At 38.1% G+C, this 13,429-nt stretch overlaps 1 protein-coding gene across 14 annotated transcripts in view; it reads left to right on the top strand.

Annotated features, from left to right (window-relative positions):
* ERBIN (erbb2 interacting protein) overlaps window positions 1-13,429 on the top strand; it is a 120,912-nt gene that overhangs the window by 30,646 nt on the left and 76,837 nt on the right. For 13 of the 14 annotated variants that reach the window (XM_054185239.1, XM_054185229.1, XM_054185233.1 and 10 more), the window contains one exon: window positions 10,750-10,806. The exons of the other annotated variant lie outside the window; for it this stretch is intronic. The gene's annotated coding sequence lies outside the window, so the exon portion shown is untranslated. The remainder of the gene's footprint in view (window positions 1-10,749; window positions 10,807-13,429) is intronic. 14 annotated transcript variants of the gene reach the window in all.

The following is a 13,429-nucleotide window of genomic DNA, read 5'->3' as shown; positions in this document are numbered from 1 at the left end:
GGCACATTCCTCCAGGCAGTATCTTCAAAGAATGAGAAATTGGGAATAAGGAAAAATGTACTCGTGTTTTGCAGACTATGCATAAACAGCAGTTTCTGGATGTTATATTTATGCTGTGTTAGTTTAGATTAAGTTTAATAAAAGCCATTAAGAATTGAGGCAAAACAACCCTCACTATAACCTCATTATCAGAGGGAACACAGCAAACTCGTATCCTGTTCTTTTCCAGACCCTGCCATCCTCTACCCAGGATTTCAAATAACAATTGTGTTCCTGTTTTTTCAGATCCAGAAGCTGCCTCTGCGTTGGTTACTTCAAGTCCAATCTGCAGAGGTCCTTTTTTTTTTTTTTTTTTTTTACCAAAAAGAAATCAGTTGAATTCAGCATATTTTCCTTAATTTTTTTCCTGAGTTGTGGATTAATCACCTTGCAGCTCTGTGATGTCAAATGATAGAAATCTTACTACCTTAATGGTCTGTTTGCTTTTCAGTTCAGTTGTGTTGTGGTCCTGGGTTGGTTTTGTGTGTTAGAAGAGGATTGTTATCCTGTTACATAGTAAAAATCTGGGGGATCCTGTAGCTCCATTCCATCCATGAAACAATTCACTTCCAGAACAGTGTTTGCAGAATGTAAATTAGCTCGCAACGGGGGTCTGGCTAACTTCAAATTATATGGTAAAAAGTGACAATCTGCTCCATCATTGATTCTCAGGCAGGTAGTGACGAGATCTGACAGCAAGCCAAGGCTTAGTGTTTAGAAATTGGCTCCAACCATGAGATTAAGCAGCAGCATTAGTCGTTTCAAGAGTAATGTGATAATGTCACGGAGAAACGGATCATACCTCAGTGGCAGATGGCGCATGCCTGTGTGAAGTGTAATAGAGTAAAAATACACTTTAGTTTGACATTGTTTATGTTTAGTCACAATCAGTAGCTGTTGCGGTTAGTTATGAATTTAATATTGATTCAAACAGGAAACTTCAACTTCCAGTAAGACATCTGTGCAGTTGTTCACAACTTACTAAAAAGTTTTAATACCAGTACTTGCCTTGAGAGTATATCCCTACTTAAATCAGTACATTTAAAATAATTCATATCTCTGTGATTCTGCTTTCTTCCTGCTTCACTATCTAATTCTTGTTTTGAATATAGAAGTGTATTATTCCTCCTGATGCCTTCCTTTGTTTATAGAGAACACTGTTACTGAAGAATAGATTTTCATAATGTGCATAAGGGGTGAGTTAATGATACACTGTTATGACAGTGAATCGACGGTTGAAACTATAAAAAGTATCTGACAGTTCTTTAGATCTTTAAACCCACTTAAGCTATAACACCCTAGTATATTTGTATTACTTAATATCTTAAGAGCACTGATGAGGTTAACTTCATTCGTAGCTATGAATGGCAATTTCGCAAGGAAGTTCTCAGATTGCTAATTGTATTTGTAATTAAACTGGTCAGTGATGTCTCCTAACTTTGTAAAGCAGTGAGGAGCAAAATAAATGCAGGACGAAGTAAAATGTTCATAATAGCAATTGTTAATTGGAAAGTTATGCCTGTACACATGTGGGGGGAAAATGACATCTAAAAATACACTTAGTGTTGCTCAGCTAGCACTGCTCACCTCTGCCCTGGAAGGAAAGGAAACTCAGGAATTTACATACCCAAACAATGACTTGGCTGGTAGAGTGAGGTCTATAATTAAGTATACAATTATAGCAACTGTTTGCTGTTAATTTCTGCTATTTTTAAAACTATTTTATTTTGAAATCTCCATTATGCTATAAAATTATATTTCTGAAATATGTGAAATGTAAAACATTCATCAAGTTCCTAATACCCATTTTCTAACCTATTTCAGACAACTGTTAGGTGGTTATTGGTTCTAACAGTTTAGTATATTATGCATAATTTGATAAATTCAAATATTAAGCCTCAGATGGTTCGCAGCCCAAACTATGTTGCAGAATCTCCCGGACTAGCCAGTGGCAATAAAAGGCCACAGGCACAAGAGAAATTAATGTACTTGGAGTGCCACAGACATTCACAGAACCCGTAAAATTTGCAGTCTGAATTCTGCCTATGCCCAGGTTTCTGCTGCAGCATGTATCCACAGCCTTCTGTGTTTTAATAATCTGAAAGAGCTCAAGGATCCAATTTTGTGCATACACTGTGGCATAACTGACAGTGTCTGCCTGATGCAGTAGGTATATCGAGAGCACATGTCTGCATAGGTTTCAAATGGAGAGAAATGTACCACCTTTCTTCTTATTAATGGGGTATAAGTAATAGGTTGTTCATCTGGTGTGTTGAAAACCTGTACTTAAATGTTGTCCAAGAGGACGTGAATCTCGTGTCATTTGTATTTTAGGACAGGAGTGCACACTCTGTGACAATCGTGGAGTCATTCAAATGGATGACTCATTCTAGGACTTAACTGATTAAGTTTCACAAGTTTCTATTGGAAAATTCAGTATACAATTAAATATTATGCCCAAAGTCTTTGCCAAAAGTTCTTATTCCCTGTGCTTGTTCTTTCTGGCATGCTTGGTAATCATACTCATTTTAGTATCTAGATCAGTTCTGTGTTTCTCATACTAAGTACATAACAGGTTATCTGTGTTAATGAGTAAGCATCTACTTAATGCAATATTTAGCCAATGACATCTTGCTCATAGAAGTGTGGGTGTTGGGTGCCACCACCATTTTATACACGCCCATGGTCCCTATAAGACATGGTGCCATATTTTTTAAGTACTGTGGAAATAAAATTAGGTATGTCGCTCCCTAAAGTATTTCAATATCTAATAAAAGATGTGGGTGTGATGAATTAGAGGGGGGGAAAAGGGTTTGTGTGATGAATGTCAGTAGGGAAAGAGAGATAAGGGTCATGATAATAGCATCATACAGGTTAACCACCTATTTCATTTAGATTGACTGTGTCCTTTCTAGAAATGGTGGTATACATTCTGGTGTAGTTTAGCATGTGTGTATGACTCAGTTTCATTTTTTTAATTACAAATCTTACTACTGATTAAAGTGGTATATTCTATCTCTTAAGTATTCTTGTTCTCTTAGTCATTTGTTTCACAAATTTTCCACGTTCCTCTTGTATTTTTCCCATCATCAGTCTGTCCTGTGCTGCTATGAAAGAAGGCTAGGTCTGAGCACATTTGCTGTGGCTAACGATAATAGACCTGAAACAGCTATGACCATCTGGAGCTGTCACTGTCTAGGATCCATGTGCTAATCGGAAACTCTTAAGAATGGAGGCAGAAAAAAAGGCTGAAAAGGAAGGAGGTCGCATAGGAGCAAAGGGTGAGGGCACCAGATCTAAATAGTTTTCTCATGGATTTGCAACTGCTCTTGTTATCCCAAGTGCTCATATCACATTGTTTGTGGTGCTAATTGGCCATCTGATGTGACATAGGTATGTCCAGTCCTCTCTAAAATTATCGTCAGTTCCGTAGCAGCAGTGGAAATCTTTGAAACGGCTGAAGGTTGGGTGAGATTTGTCATAATTTAGGAAGAATGGGAGTTTTTTTTTGCTTTTTCTTTTTAATTCCTAGATTGGTTCAAGTTGTATTCTTTGTGTTACCACCACCACCAAAGCTTCCTCAGGCTTAACTAGACCTTGGTGTGTAGCTTGGCACAGCTGTTCACTTCTGGTCAGTGAGTTAGCACAAGTGTCACTTAGAGAAAAGTAACTCAGTAAAGAGTTTTGACAGTGCATCGGATGAAGACTGTTGCTGTTCTGAGACCTGCTGGTTTGGTGGCCCCTAAGCATGGTCTGTGAGGTCAAGGTGAGTGGTTCAGAAAGCTGTGTCTCCTTGACCAGAGACCTCAGGTAGTTTTTTGTTGTGCATGGTTTATTTCGTGTGTTTTGAAGTATGGATGCTGCTGTATTGTGTACTTTAGAGACAAGAAACAAATGGATGTGAAAATAGATCACTAAACCTGTTTTGTGTAAAAGAAAACCTATATTAAATGAATACGGTGTTTAAGGATGCCAGGTATATTAATATTTTGAATGCTTGGTTTTAAGGCCTTGCTAAAATTCTTAATTTTTAGCATTAAGTTTGGAGTATAAAATCAGTGTCATGTCTCTATTTTCTATGTTTTCATTCCTGGCTTGGTCTCTGGTTATTTGAGCTAATGCAGTGGCATCACAGTAATAGAGCCAGTAAACATCAGTGATGCCTTAAGCAGAGTTATTTTCAACAATATATAACAGTTGTTATATATATATAAATTCAACAGTATATATATATTCAACAGTAGCATTGAAACCTCCTCGCATTTACTGTTCTACAAAGCAACCTCGATTTATAGAAATTAACAATTTGTAAGTCTGTGGATACTGTATTTACTTTGGTCATTGTATTTGTTACCTACTGTAAAGTAGAAATAATTTCCAATTAAATAGTGATTTCTCTGATTTCGTTTCTGTCCATTGATATAAGCCAACTTGGTTCCATAAAGGGAGTTTCTTGACACTTTTATTTTCATTGTAGGAAAGGATAGTGGAATTACTGTGAGATGAAGTATTGTATGTCATGAATTCATGAGTGATTGAATCAATGTGTGATTATTCATCTGCTTCAGTAAGACTTGGAAAAAGAGTATCTCAAATAGCAATTACGTTGAGTAGATAATTTTGCTAGAGTGGAGACACAGAAACATGGTTCATGAAGAGCACTAAATCTCAACTTTCTTCCCCGGAAATGTTTCCACGTAAGCCAAGTGGCCTGTTTCCTTTTGTACATACTGACATTGACCATAACTCAAAAGTAGCTTTTGACTTTGTTGAATCTAATGCTGAAGTTGACTCTAATGCGGTTGTGTTGTTGGAAGGTTGGACCTGCCAGCCTCCATCATTCTGCAATTCTAGTTACTTGGGGCAAACAGTGGAAAATAGTGCTATATCTTGCTGCTTTTAGGGGGAATATTGGGTGTAAGGGTAATTAAAAGTTGCAATATGATTACTTACCAGCAACAGGTAAGCCTTCTGATGGTGTTGTAGATATAATAGTTTAAGCTTAATAACAATGTTGTCTTTCATTCTTATTATAGAAGAAATACTTTGAGAAACAGGCATCTTGATTCATATGTTTCACTACTATAAGGGGGGATTTTTGAACCCTAGGCAGTTTTTCTAAATCTTGGTATGTTTATTTTGTGGTAAAACCACACTTCGCACTCAAAACACGTAGCAGTGACAGTTATGCAGCTATAGCCACACAGGTGAGAGAAACAATTTGGAAATAGTTTCTTTAAAAAAACTGAGGTCAGATTTGCCATCTTCGTTTATGCCTTGGAGATCCCTCTTTGACCACCTTCCCCAAAGGAAAGCAAACAACAACAAAATTCAGCAGATCTGGTTTATCTGCGTATGTGCAGGTATGAATGTGTTTCCTTAACAGTCTTGTCCAAAAGTGCTGTTATGATAGTTTAAGTAATGAACAAAATTTAATTTTGCTAGCCTCTAGGCATTTCATTCAGTTTTACGATAATTAGAAATATTTCTAATAGAACTGTAGATACTCTGGCAAAACAATGAAACTCTTAATATTAAAATATAATTTGTATGGTAAGTTAGCCAGTCAGGGACCTGTAAAAGTGCCTTTTTCATTCCATTCATTGTCGTTGATAAGCATACCCGTGTTCCTTGGCAGAACACTTCTCAACTGCATGTCCCCAACAATGTTGCCAAATACAGGTTATTTTGGGGCGTGCTGGAAGCAAATGTGAATCTTTGTGTGGTCACTGAGAGTACACCATCAGCTGTCCTCTTCCTGTGGGATTCTGGTTGTCAACAGCTGTGACAGCGTAGGTACTAGGAGGTAACAAATCCTCAAGTAGGTCAGTCTCATGCCGCTTAAGGTATTGTATCATAATTAACATTTTGGCCTCCTCCACCCAAAACCAGTGGAAAGAAAGTGCTGCTCCTGAAGCTTATCAGGTTTTTGTCAATGAGACAATCCACACAGCCGGATTGTTTCTTTGCTTCACTCTAAATGTCTGGCTTTGGTTCAGGCACCGAAGTAACGAGAAACAGCGAGACATGGTGACAGCATCTGCTTCCAGGAAAAACAAGATGCATTCTTTCTTGAGAATGGTATCTGAATCCTTTGTGTCTCCCTGTTCACCTCCCCTCACCCCTCCCTATTCCCCAGCGTGGGAATCCAAGATTAACTAAATTGTCTGTGGTCTACAGACCTTCCTACTTTGTGCAAAATGTCTGCTCGATTTCAAAAGGTATGCTATCTAGAGATAAATATTTTGCCAGCTGTGTTTATCTTTTATTTCCTCAATCAAGATCATATGTTACTCATTTTTTTTTTAAATCTAGCTCACTGTAAGGCACACATTCCTCACCTGTGTACCAGGTTGTGATCAAATAAGAATCTTGCCAGTAACCACTGGCAGTAAAACTTGTTTTTTTTATTATTGTTGTGTACGAAATGATTATGCGCATTTGTATATACTTCCCTGATACTTAAAAATATTCTGGTTATGGGCATCCTTGTGCAGGTAAAACCTGCTTCACTGAGGACAATTGTGCATACAGTTGTACTTCCTTGGTCTGCTTCAGAACCTCTCATCTTCCTGGTCCCCGTTCCAAAAGGAAAAAAATATAATTAATCTCATTGGCCTGAAATTGTTCTTGATTTGCAAATGGATTTTAATGATGCAGTATGACATCTCTTTTTGCTTAACGCGTGTCTCTGCTATGGATAATCTTGATCAATCTAGAGTCTCTTATTAGCTAAACATACATTCTCACTAGATGCGAGTGTATATTTAAAGGGCAAACATAGATAATCTGGTTTCTGCAGTGCTCTCCTGGAATTATATAAAGAAATAATTCACTGTTATTACTGTTTCCACTATTTAAGATGGAGGATGGTTTTTACGGCCAAAGGCTGCCTGAACTGTCTCTGAAGCAATCGATTTTTAAGATACTTATTTCCAGCCCTTCCTTAAATGAAGAGTGTGTTTTGAATTCCCTGCCCTCTTTTTTTTTATTTTTATTTTTTTAAACAGGCTGGAGAAAGTAAAAAATGCTTGGGGGTTATTCATTGTCATTGAGTATACTGAAGTATTACCCTGTTTCCTGATCTGTTGTGTGAAAGTTTGCCACTAGTGTTGTGGGTGCATCGATACCCATTCAAAGTCCTCCAATAAGCAATTGAAAGAATGCTGAGGATTTACGGTGAAATGTGTGAAAATTTATAGTAAGAAAGATGTTTATTGAGTCAGTTGCAGGCCTCAATCATCTAAATCAGTGGTAAGCTGGAAATTAAATACTTAAGAGATGTGAGGAGCCTCCAGAGTACAGTAAAGTGATCAGAGCAGCTGCACTGGAGCAGAACGGCAGTCCATCTGGCACGTGTTTTCTAGCAGCAGTTGGGTTATACCCAAGGAAGAGTAAGAACAGGATGAACACGTGATGGTTCCCTCAGGTAGTCTTGCCGTACTTTAAGCTGGGTGCTAGGCTCTTCTGCTGTGCCTTTTTGGTTGGAGGAACCTGACAGATACTGAGTCTGATGTGTTTGATATCATGTGCTAGAGTAGGGGTTATATAAGATTTCATTAGATATTTTTACCTTGAGGGTAATTTATCACTAGTCATCTAAAGAATCTGTTACCATTTCCGCAAAACAAATAGCAAAGTGGTCATCTGAGCTAGTTGAGGTCCAGCTGCGTGGCTACCTTGGCCTCTTCTGAATACCCTGGTCTGTTTTCTTTGGGAGATAATTGTGCTTTCCTGCAAACTGGACCTGGAATGTGAATGTGTGAAAGCTGGGAGGGTTTCTGCTATTGAAGACTCACCAGTGCTTACAGTTGTACTTACAGCACGATCTTAGCTATTGCCTTCTGATAACAGGCTTAAGGTTGTCTCACTCAATGTCACAGTTTCAAGTGAAGTTAAGGTAACACTGGTTCCAGTGAGTTCATTGTTCTTGTCCGATTCTGTAACTGGTGTCTTTTGTTCAGTATATAGGTGCTTAATCTCCAAAGCAGAATGACCTGAAATACCCAGGTGGTGATGCGAATTCTTCCCCCCATGCACACACATACCCCTTGCTTTATTTTCTCCTCTGGATGGTTGGGATCAGATGAGTTCCAAGTGCTTGGTTTGGAAGTCTGCAAACAGTTCATGATTTGGTAATGGCTCCCTACCATGGATTTTATTCTTCTGGGCATTTCAACAGAGGCAGCCTAACAGGTGTCAGGAAATGATGCAAGAGTAATCCCTTTCTGTTTATTGTTTTTGTGATGATTATGGGGCTAGCTATTTCTTTGATCATTTTTCTAGTCTGAATGGTCTGCCTGCAAAGTCTTGACCTTACATCTTTATCTTTCCAGAGGCCCAATCACCTGACTTTCCTGCTGTCAGATCCAGCCCTGCACTGTTGTGTTCTCTGGATAATTCTGCTTATCCTAGCAGAGCTATTGCAAACCTGCATTTCTTCTATTTGGGAGCTTATGTACAGTGCCTATGAATAGCTTTTGTAAAGATTAAATAGTTTTTCAGTAATAGCAAAGCGCTATGGGAAAGGAAAGAAGCAGGCAGCCATGGCAGTTTGACATTCTCTCCTAAGAGCCTAGGTTTCAGAATCTAGTTTGAATTTTACTGGTTTTGATTTATTGATTTTTTAAATTTTCTTCAGTGCTGCTTTTCTGTTATTTCTGAGGCTGACTAAGCTGGTAGAGGCTTTTCTTTTTTTTTTTTTTAGTAAGAAACTTGAAAGATTTGAAGCTTTAGTGTAACTTCTACCTGTCTTACTTTTCCCCTTGCCATTTTTGTGTCCTGGTAGTCCTTCTACTGAGAATAAATTAATAGATTTATGCAGTATAGTGCATTGGAGTCCATTTGGTACAAATGCAGAAGCTGACACCAGTGACTCCTGAATGAGGAACAAGGACATGTAACATGAAAGTTGGTCATAGTGTAACCCTGATGTGAAAATCCTGACTTCCTAAAGAGTTCATCATTATGTGATTTTACTGCTGCTTGTGTCTTTTCATTCCTCCTGGAACAATTTTTTGGTTTTAAATCTGTTTTAGGATTTTTTTGAGGACAGATTTACGATGATTTTATAATGGGCTGATTCTGTTTTTTATTAGAAAGAAATGAAATATAGTTCAATTTATAGGTAAATCCTTTGAATGAAGCTACTACCTGTGCTACCCACAATGTGAATTTTTTTCTAGGTACTACAAATTGGACAGGTCTGCCTCACTCAGCTCCTTAACTGTTCTACATGGCCTCATAGAATCACAGAATGGTTTGAGTTGGAAGGGACCTTAGAGATCATCTAGTTCCAACCCCCCTGCCATGGGCAGGGACACCTCCCGCTAGACCAGGCTGCTCAAAGCCTGATCCAGCCTGGCCTTGAACACTTCCGGGGTGGTGCATCCACAGCTTCTCGGGGCAACCTGTTCCAGTGTCTCACCACCCTCACAGTAAAGAGTTTCTTCCTATTATCTAATCTGAATCTCCCCTCTTTCAGTTTAAAACCATTACCCCTCGTCCTATCACTACACTCCCTGATAAAGAGTCCCTCCCCTTCCTTCCTGTAGGCCTCCTTAGGTACTGGAAAGGGCTGTAAGGTCTCCCCGGAGCCTTCTCTTCTCCAGGCTGAACAACCCCAACTCTCTCAGCCTGTCTCATAGGAGAGGTGCTCCAGCCCTTGGGTTGTCTTTGTGGCCTTCCTCTGGACCTGCTCCAACAGGTCCGTATCCTTACATTGGGGGCCCCAGTGCTGGACGCAGTACTCCAGGTGGGGTCTCAGCAGAGTGAAGTAGAGAGGCAGAATCACCTCCCTAGACCTGCTGGCCACAATTCTTTTGATGCAGCCTGGAATACTGGGCCGTGAGCACGCATTGCCGGCTCATGTTGAGCTTCTCATCAGCCAGCACGCCCGAGTCCTTCTCCTCAGCGCTGCTCTCCCAGCCTGGGAGGGATTGTCCTGTGTGCAGGACCTTGCACTTGGCCTTGTTGAACTTCATGAGTTTCTGTGCACAGAGCCACCTCTCAAGCTTGTCCAGGCCTGTTCATGTTCAGTTAGATGATCTGTCTGACTGTAGTGACATTTAATCCCTTTGAAGATACTTTCTACTTCTTTCTTAGTTGGAGGCAAAATTTATCCTTTCCATACGTCCAGCCACTAATTTTGAATGTGTTCAGTTGAATGTGTTGAATGTTCTTGTTTGTTTATAATTGTTCTAATTCAGTGAAGATAAAGTCAGTGATCTGATATGCCTTATTAAATGTGTTGCAACTTTCTAAAAAAATTCTTAAAGTTAGTGATTCAGAAGTGTGCTCTTTTCATGTTCTGTTGATTTCTCATTTATTTTTTTCTTAACTTTCTTTAGAATTGTGTATGAGAGATGTAATAATTTAACACAGCAATTAAAATGTATTAGAAATGAAACAACTTGGTAGGCAGAATGCTATGAAATCAAGATTGAAGTAGGATAAAAAGCAGTGTTTTATACTATGTTACACCCCCAAAATAATCTCCCCCAAAAGTATATATCTAATTCTTACTGTCTTTAAAGTCTTTCAAGTTCTCCGAAATCTTAAAGCTACTGTTCACACACGTACAAGTTTTCTTTTTAAAAAGAAAAAACAAAACCCTGATAGCAAAATAAATATCCAATACAATGTAATAGTTTTGTTCTTATCTAGTAGTGCTAGAGTTGACTAAAATTTTTGTACCTTTCTCTTAAACAGAATGTTGTCTTTGAAAGCTCAGGGAAGAAGCAGCAGGGAGAAAAAAGTAACACAGTGGTAAGTACGTCTGAAGCAACTACACCAAATGTTAAAATAGAAATCCTCTTCTTTATTCATATGTTGTAATAATCACCTGCATAGAACTTGAAGTTTTTTCTGCATCATCTCTCATGATGTTCTGAAGGCAAATTCTTAGTTATAAATATCTGTTGAAGAGCCAAGTGAATGGTATGTATTTACATGTAATGGTGTGCATATATAGAATGGGGAGTACAGGGGAAACTAAGTTGCAGAGAAATATTTCTGTTTTAAAGCTCTATGCCCACTGTTAAATGTTTTAGCTTATGCAGTTTAGCATTTTATACTGCTTTTTTAGGTAATTCTTTTTACTTCGTTGGAAAGATAAGTGTATTTTTGAAAAACTTGGGTAAAAGGTGCTTGAAAGAATGCTTTGAATGCTTGTTGGGTCTCTTACTGTCCTTCTTTCAGGTTTGCTGATATAAAGCCTTGGCAAACGTTGCATCATGTTATTTCCCCCTTATTGGTCTACTAACATTCTGTAGGTAGAGAGCTTATTTAAGGACATGAAAAGTTTTAAGAAGCTAAATAAAGTTCAGTTTTCTGTTACAAGCTCTATCGAAAAGCAACACGTATTCAGAATCAGCTTTTTTTATTAAGTGATGCCAGTGCAGATGGCACTAAGTTGCTTTTGCCTTGTATTGTAAGGATTTCTCGAGGCAAGTATTTCTCATGAATAAAAAGAATACCCAATAGACAATTTTGTTTTCCGAACTTCTCTATGAATTTCTGTGAAGGAGTTGTTATTGCTAACCCTCCCCTCTTTCCCCCACAAACCCACACCTCCCCACCCCAACATATGACAGCAGCTTCCATCTGCTCTGATTTTATTAATAGTACTGCTCAGATTGTGGAAATGCTAATGAATATTAACGCTTCAGTGAGTGGAATTTTGAGGCTTACTATAAAATACCAGTTTAAAACATACAAAATCATCTGCATATTTTATCTGGCATTGCTACAAACAGCAGATACTTAAGAAGATAGAAGCATGTGCACATGCTCCTTTTTCCAGCCTTTTGTGTAGTCTACAAGGCTGTAGGCTTTGTGTGCTTTGGCATTCTCCACTGAGCTAAGAAGCTGTGCTGTTGCTACACTGCTTCAGCTGTGCTTGCTGCTCTGAAAGGTTTGTTGCTTCCTATGGGCAAATGTCTAGCAATGCCTCTTCCCTTCCATTCCCCTACACTGGTTTATCTCTTTTGACTATGTTGTCATAACTGGAGGAATTAAGACAGTATCTCTTCCTTTCTGCTTGAATAGATGTTGACAGTATGTGATACACAGCATTTACTTGTACGGTAGATCCAGACAAAATCCCTCAAAGGACTAAACTTGAAGCATAAGCGGTTTAGTATGGTTTTACACGTCTTCCACCAGTTTACCATCTCTTAGTCTGGTTGCTCTGTGTATTTATTTTCATTGTTTTCTTTGTATAGAAAGTCGGGAATTTGTCCTGTTTGTTTCCATGGATCTTTTTCACAGCAACAATGAAAGAAAATGTAGAAATTAATGGATTCTGAAAGCAAAGCAGTTCTGAAGTAGCTTGGTGCAGCTCGCTGTACCAAATAGCTGTGATTACTAGCTGCACAGTAGCTGTGATTATTTCTACTGCATAGTTGTTTTTTGTGATTTTTTTTTTTTTATTTTATTACTTTTTTTTTTTTGAAAAGGGGGATATGGTGGCTAGTGGGGCATTGAGTTCACTTCAGTATCCTATTGGGATACATATTTCATGTTCCCAGCTATGTATTAACTTAAAAGTGGCAAACACGAAAACCCAAACATGTGTGTTCCGTAATGTAAAGGAATTCTTTAGCCATTTCAAAACATCATTGTTGAAATACTGAAATATCAGTGTCGTGGCTGTTAGAAAAGCTCAGTTTTTTAATATTCCATGAAGGTTTGAGGGGCTCCTACAGTTTCCTTCAAACTTCAGTTTGTCATAGTAGATACTCTTGAATTTCTATGGCTTTTTTTGTTTTGGGAAGAAGAAATGAGTGAGACTCGAGCACAGTGGTTTCAAAAATCAATTTATTTCTCTCAGTGTTTTCTTAGTAACACTACAAATACTCAAAGAATATGCAATCAAGTTGAACATCAGAAATGAAGCTCAGATCTAATGCTAATCTCAGCAGCATTGTTAATGATATACAATTAGAGACCATTCTTCTGATGAAATGTTGTAGTGGCACTTACTTGGATAGTTTGGCTGTCCGTATGGAATTTAGTTTCTAGGGGTGCCTCAGAAAAAGAGCAAAAAGGCAATGTATGAGCAGTAAGCTGCAACTACCTGGGCTTAGGTTGTGTAGTGACAGGGTGCGTGTGTGTTATTGTGTAGTTGTTATGTAGTGTTAATATGAAAAGTCAATATAAATATAAAAAAAAAAAAAAGAAAAAAAGAAAAAAAAGAAAAAAGCTAAAATAACAATTGTTTGGGTATCTGAACATTTTTGAATTTATTTTTTTAATCTAAACTTACAAATCTGTACTCTTGATATATCTGATATACCTATGCCTTACTGATGCCTTATCTAGCATTATAAGAATATTGAATATTACTGCATTTCAGTTAAAGGCTGTACTTGAAGTAGAATATTTTATT

This window comes from Rissa tridactyla, chromosome Z, assembly GCF_028500815.1.
Source record: "Rissa tridactyla isolate bRisTri1 chromosome Z, bRisTri1.patW.cur.20221130, whole genome shotgun sequence".
Classification (NCBI taxonomy): domain Eukaryota; kingdom Metazoa; phylum Chordata; class Aves; order Charadriiformes; family Laridae; genus Rissa; species Rissa tridactyla.
The sequence above is the reverse complement of the archived record's forward strand: the minus strand, read 5'-3'. Positions and strand labels throughout refer to the sequence as shown.